The following is a 7,332-nucleotide window of genomic DNA, read 5'->3' on the forward strand; positions in this document are numbered from 1 at the left end:
TCTTTAGAAGCCTGATTTTTTTCTTTAGTTGACAGTATTTTTCAGTTCTAAATTTTCATTTGGAAATTTTATGATGGCAGAGCCCTCGTGAACTAATCATCTTCCAAAGGCCACACCTCTTAATACTGCTACATTAGGGATTAAGTTCCAACCTATGAATGTTGGGAGACACATTAAGACCATAGCAGGCCCTCTCCATTTTCTCCTGAACATGCATGGAGATTTGTTCATGTGCAGTCTTCCAGCCCACTTGGGATAAGTAGGATCTTACCAAGGCTTTTTTTGTCTGTCTCATTCCCTGGATCTCCCTGTTAAATTTATTACTGAACTGTTGATTTATTACTTACTCCAGTCAGTATCAAGACCTCAGAATGTCTCTGATATTGACCTTTCCTGGTTGTTAGCCACTGAGATCACTGTTGTTTTATTGTTTGTTTGTTTGTTTGTTTTAAGACAGAGTCTGACTTTGTTGCCTGGGCTGGAGTGCAGTGGCGCAATCTCGGATCACTGCAACCTCCGCCTCCTGGGCTCCAGCAATTCTTCTGCCTCAGCCTGAGATCACTGTTGTTTTAAGTGTTGCTCCTGTGCATAGAATTTTCCTCACTGCTCTAAATAAAGTCAGCCCTCTCCTGCAGCAGAGCTGCTGGTTCTTTGAATCTGTCCTTTCTTGGTGGAGCTTCTGTGCCTCAGAGCTGGAGGGGATAGTAACAGCTCTAGATTAAAACACCACAGGCACCTACTGTTCTTACTGAGATCTGAGATTCAGTAGATTTTCTTTTACTTTTTCCTATCAGAGCTTGCCAGAACACTTAATATATTGATTTTAGAAATATTTTATTTTTTGTGGGTACATAGATATATATGTTTAGGGGGTACATGATGTATTTTGATACAGGCATACAATGTATAAAAATCTCATCAGGGTAAATGGGGTATCCATCACCTCAATCATTTAGCCTTTCTTTGTGTACAAACAATCCAATTATAGTCTCAGTTATTTTGAAATGTACAATAAATTATTGTTGACTGTAGTCACCCTGTTGTGCTATCAAATACTAGATCTTATTCATTCTATCTAATTATATGTTTGTACACATTAGCCATCCCCACTTCTCCTGCAACCCCACTACCCTTCCTGGCCTCTGGTAACCATCATTCTATTCTCTATCTCCATGAGTCCAATTGCATTAATTTTTAGCTCCCACAAATAAGTGAGAACATGTGAAGTGTGTCTTTTTGTGCCTGTCTTATTTCACTGAATATCTTCCAGTTCCATCCATGTTGTTGCAAATGACAGGATCTCATTCATTTTTGGGGCTGAATAGCACTCCATTGTGTATATGTACCACATGTCCTTTGTCCATTCATCTGTTGGTGGACTCTTAGGCTGCTTCCAAATCTTGGCTATTGTGAACAGTGCTGCAATAAACATGGGAGTGCAGATATCTCTTTGATAAACAGATTTTCTTTCTTTCCCTCTCTCTTTCTTTTTTCTTTTCTTTCTTTCATACAGGGTCTCACTTTGTCACCCAAGTGGGAGTGCAATGGCTTGATCTTGGCTTGCTGCAGCCTTGACCTCCTAAGCTCAAACAATCCTCCCATCTCAGCTTCCTGAGTAGCTGGGACTATAGGCATGCACCACCATGCCTGGCTAATTTAGAATATATATATTGGGTAGAGATGGGTTTCATCATGTTTGCCCGGGCTTAGGATTATGTTTTCTATTTCTGTGAAGAATGTCATTGGTATTTTGACAGGGGTTGCTTTGAATCTGTAGATTGCTTTGAGTAGTATGGTCATTTTAACAATATTGATTCTTCCAATCCATGAATATGGAATATGTCTCCATTTTTTTGTGTCCTCTTCAATTTCTTTTACAGTTTTATTGCAGAGATATTTCACTTCTTTGGCTAAGTTTATTCCTGGGTATTTTATTTTATTTGTAGGTATTGTAAATGGGATTACTTTGCTGACTTCTTTTTCAGATGGTTTGTTGTTGGCATATAGAAATGTTATTGATTTCTGTATGTTGATTTTGTATTCTGCAACTTGACTGAATTTGTTTATTAGTTCTAGTAGTTTTTTTGGTGGAGTCTTTAGGCTTTTCTAACTGTAAGATCATATCATCTGCAAACAAGAATAATTTGACTTCTTCCTTTCCAGTTCAGATGCCCTTTATTTCTTTTTCTCGTCTGATTGCTCTAGTTAGGACTCCTAGGACTATGTTGAATAACAGTGCTGAAAGTGGGGATCCTTGTCTTGTTCCAGATCTTAGAGGGCAAGCTTTCAGTTTTTCTCCATTCAGTATGATACTAGGTGTGGGTCTGCCACATATGGCTTTTATTATATTGAGGTATGTTCCTTCTATACCCAGTTTTTTGAGGGTTTTTGTCATGAAGGGAGGTTGAATTTTATCAAATGCTTTTATCATCAGTTGAAATGATCATACGGTTTTGTCATAACCAACAATTGAAGCAAAAGTAATAAAATGCTACACTTTAACTTCATTCCCCAGCTTTTAAACTTTTGTTGTTTCTATTTATAGCTTATTATACTGTCTCTATCTTGAAAAGTTGTGGTATTATTATTTTTGATAGGTTCATCTTTTAGTCTTTCTACTCAAGATAGAAGTAGTTTACATACTGCTGTTACATTGTTATACTATTCTGTGTTTTTCTGTTTACTTATTACCAGTGAGTTTTGCACCTTCATGTTTGAAGGATATTTTTACTGGATATACTGTTCTAGGGTAAAAGATGTTTTTCCTTCAACACTTTAAATATGTCATGCCACTCTCTCCTGGCCTGTAAGGTTTTTTGTTTCCTCTGACTGTGTACTTTCAAATAGCCTGTCTTCAAGCTCACTAATTCTTTTTTCTGCTTGATCAATTCTGCTTTTAAGTGACTCTGATGCATTCTTCAGTACGTTAATTGCATTTTTCATCTCCAGAATTTCTGCTTGATTCTTTTATTTCAATCTCTTTGTTAAATTTATCTGATAGAATTTCAAATTCCTTCTCTGTGTTACCTTGAATTTTGTTGAGCTTCCTCAAAACAGCTATTTTGAATTATCTGTCTGAAAGGTCACATATCTCTGCCTCTCCAGGATTGGTTCCTGGTGCCTTATTTAGTTCATTTGGTGAGGTCATGTTTTCCTGGATGGCCTTAATGCTTGAGGATGTTCATTGGTGTCTGGGCATTGAAAAGTTAGGTATTTATTGTCATCTTTGCAGCCTGGACTTGTTTATACCTGTCCTTTTTGGGAAGGCTTTCCAAGTATTCGAAGAAACTTGGGTTTTGTGATCTAAGTCTTTGGTCACTGCAGTCATAGCTGCATTAGAGAGCACCCTGAGCTCAGTAATGCTGTGACTTTTGCAGAATGGTAGAGGTACCAAACAAATGAAGTCTCTGTCTGTGCTGAGCTGCTTGTAGCTGGGGGAGGGGTGACACAAGCACCTCTGTGTTTACGACAACTAGGACTGCGCTGGGTCAGACCCAAAGCCAGCACAGCACTGGGTCTTGCCCAAGGTCCATGGTGTCCATTGCCTGGGTACCGCCTATGTTCACTCAAGGCCCAAGGGCTCTACAGTCAGCAGGCGGTGAATCCAGCCAGGCTTATATATTTCCTTTTGGGTGGCGAGTTCCCTCAGGCCCCAGGCAGGTTCAGAGATGCCATCCAGGAGCCATGGCCTGGAGTCAGGAACCTTAGGAATCAACCTGGTGCTCTAGTCTACTGTGGTGGAGCTAGCACCCAAGCCGTAAGACAAAGTCCTTCCTACTCGTGCTTCCCCTTTCTTTAAGCGAGGAAGTCTCTCCCTGTGGCTACCACCACTCTAGGCTTGCAGAAGGTACTGCCTGGCTACTGTTGATGTTCATTTGAGGCCCAAGGGCTTGTCAGTCAGTTTGTTGTGAATGCTGCCAGTCCTGAGTCTCTTCCTTCAGGGCAGTGGGCTCCCCTCTGGCCCAGGGCAGGTCAAGGAGCCAAGGCCTGGAGTCGGGGACCCCAGGAGCTTAGTTGGTGCTCTACCCTACTGTGGCTAAGCTGGTACCCAAGCTGTAAGACAATGTCCCCTTCACTCTTCTCTCTCCTTTCCTCAAGCAGAAGGAGTCTCTCCCCATAGCCACCACAGCTGGGAATGTGCTGGGTCACACCTGATGCCAGCATGGCTCTGAATCTCACCCAGTGCCCATGGTGAGCAGTGCCTGGCTATCACCTCTAAGTATTCAGGGCCTAATGGCTCTTTAGTCAGTAGGTGATGACTCCTGCCAGGACTGGATCCTTCCCTTCAAGGCAGCAGGTTCCTTTCTGGCCTAGGGTGTGTCTAAAATGCCTGCGAGCTAGGGCCTGGAATGGGGGCCTCAGAATTCTGCCTGGTACCCTATTCTACTGTGGCTGAGCTGGTATCCAAGTTGCAAGACAAAGTCCCTTTAACTCTTCCCTCTCCTCTCTCCAAGCAGAGGGTAAGAGTCTCTCCCAGAGCTGCAAGCTGTGCTGCCTGGGGTTAGAATAGGGGTGACACAAGCACTCCCTTGGCCACCCCAGCTGCTGTCTCACTAGGTCACATGCACCCCAAGTCCACTGGCTCTAAGCTCAAAACAGCACCAGGATTTGCCTAGGAATTGCAGTCCTTGTGGCCTAGACTGCCTTTCAAGTTTATTTAAAACCCCAGAGTTTATATTTTTATTTTTTATTTTGCTTTAAGTTCCAAGATGCGTGTGCAGAATGTGCAGGTTTGTTACATAGGTATACATGTGACATGGTGGTTTGCTGCACCTATTGACCTGTCCTCTAAGTTCCCTCCCCTCACCCCCATCCCCCGATAGGCCCTGATGTGTGATGTTCCCCTCCCTGTGTCCATGTGTTCTCATTGTTTAATTCCCACTTATGAGTGAGAACATTCAGTGTTTGGTTTTCTGTTCCTGTGTTAGTTTGCTGAGGATAATGGCTTCCAACTGCATCCATGTCCCTGCAAAGGACATGATTTCATTCCTTTTTATGGCTACATAGTATTCTATGGTGTATATGTACCACATTCCCTTTATCCAGTCTATCATTGATGGGCATTTGAGTTGGTTCTATAACTTGGCTATTGTGAATAGTGCTGCAATAAACATATACATGCATGTGTCCTTATAGTAGAATGATTTATATTCCTTTGGGTATATACCCAGTAATGAGATTGCTGGGTCAAATGGTATTTCTGGTTCTAGATCCTTGAGGAATCGCCATACTGTCTTCCACAATGGTTGAACTAATTTATATTCCCACTAACAGTGTAAAATAAAACCACACATCTACAACAATCTGATCTTAGACAAACCTGACCAAAAAAAGCAATAGGGAAAGGATCTCCTATTTGATAAATGGAGCTGGGAAAACTGCCTAGCCATATGTAGAAAACTGAAATTAGACCTCTTCCTTATACCTTATACAAAAATTAACTCAAGATGGATTAAAGACTTAAATGTAAAACCCGAAGCCATAAAAACCCTAGAAGAAAACCTAGGCAATACCATTCGGAACATAGGCATGGGCAAAAACTTCATGACTAAAACACCAAAAGCAGTTGCAACAAAAGCAATGAAATGGGATCTAATTAAACTAAAGAGCTTCTGCACAGCAAAAAAAAAACAGTCATCAGAATGAACAGGCAACCTACAGAATGGGAGAAAATTTTTGCAGTCTACCCCACTGACAAAGAGCTAATATCCAGAATCTACAAAGAACTTTAAAAAATTTACAAGAAAAAAAACAACCCCATCAAAAAGTGGGCAAAGGATATGAACAGACACTTCTCAAAAGAAGATATTTATGCAGCCAACAGACATATGAGATAATGCTCATCATCAATGATCATCAGAGAAATGCAAATCAAAATCATAATGAGATACTATCTTACCCCAGTTAGAATGACAATCATGAAAAAGTTAGGAAACAAGAGATGCTGGAGAGGATGTGGAGAAATAGGAACACTTTTACACTGTTGGTGGGAATGTAAATTAGTTCAACCATTGTGGAAGACAGTATGGCAATTCCTCAAGGATCTAGAACTAGAAATACCATTTGACCCAGCGATCCCATTACTGGGCATATGCCCAAAGCATTATGTATCATGCTACTATAAAGACACATGCACACATATGTCTGTTGTGGCACTATTCACAATAGCAAAGACTTGGAACAAACCCAAATGTCCATCAATGATAGACTGGATTAAGAAAATGTGGCACATATGCACCAAGGAATACTATGCAGCCATATAAAAGGATGATTTCATGTCCTTTGCAGGGATACGGATGAAGCTGGAAACCACCATTCTCAGCAAACTCTCATAAGGACAGAAAACCATACACTGCATGTTCTCACTCATAATTGAGAGCTAAACAATGAGAACACATGGACACAGAGTGGGGAACATCACACACTGGCGCCTGTCGGGGGGTGGGGTGCTGGGGTAGGGATAGCATTAGGAGAAATACCTAATGTAAATGATGAGTTGATGGGTGCTGCAAACCAACATGGCACATGTACGTATACCTATGTAACAAACCTGCACGTTGTGCACATGTACCCTAGAACTTAAGTATAATAAAGAAAATTTTTTTAATTTAAAAAACTCATGCAAAATAAAAAACCCTTATACTTACAAGAAAGTAAGGGAAACCCCATAGGCAAAACCAGAAGAAGAACCCAGAAAATAAGAGCAACAACCCAAAGAACTTAATATTTTTCAGCTGTCCTGGAGGAAAGAATATGAATTTTGAGTGGTGGCAACTGGTTTCAAAGTTGTTTGGTTTGAAGGTCTCAAGCCAAAATACAATAACTTCAACTTGACTAGTGATGTCACTAGTTGAAACTGAACCATTCAAATGGCTGTACCATTAGTGAAACTGTGGAATAGAAAAAAGAAATATCTGCCAGCCCAGGAAAAAGGCATGAATGCTTGTATATCTTGACCTGGGAATCTAGATGGATAAGTAAAATGTCAGATCTGAGAATTTTTGATAATGGAGTTCCTGGCATGGGCTCAAGTTCTTCAGTCCATTATCTGTGTGGTTCAGGAATGTTTCAGCTGAGAAAGCAACATAAAACTGCCTGTGATTGCATCACTGCATAATATCACTGGAAGTACCTGGATGAAGCACATTCAAAACCTTTTTATGGGACACATACTCTCTTTAGATCATATAACCAGAGAGGAATCCTGCAAAAACCAAACAAACAAACAAAAAACTCTCCATTGAACATGAGTTCATAACTCATAAATCAGAAAACTAACAAGAAAATATTTTATTATAAGTGAGCTAGGAAATACTATCATGAAAGTTCAGT

Source organism: Rhinopithecus bieti, unplaced genomic scaffold (assembly GCF_001698545.2).
Source record: "Rhinopithecus bieti isolate Rb0 unplaced genomic scaffold, ASM169854v2 scaffold_1012, whole genome shotgun sequence".
NCBI classification, from domain to species: domain Eukaryota; kingdom Metazoa; phylum Chordata; class Mammalia; order Primates; family Cercopithecidae; genus Rhinopithecus; species Rhinopithecus bieti.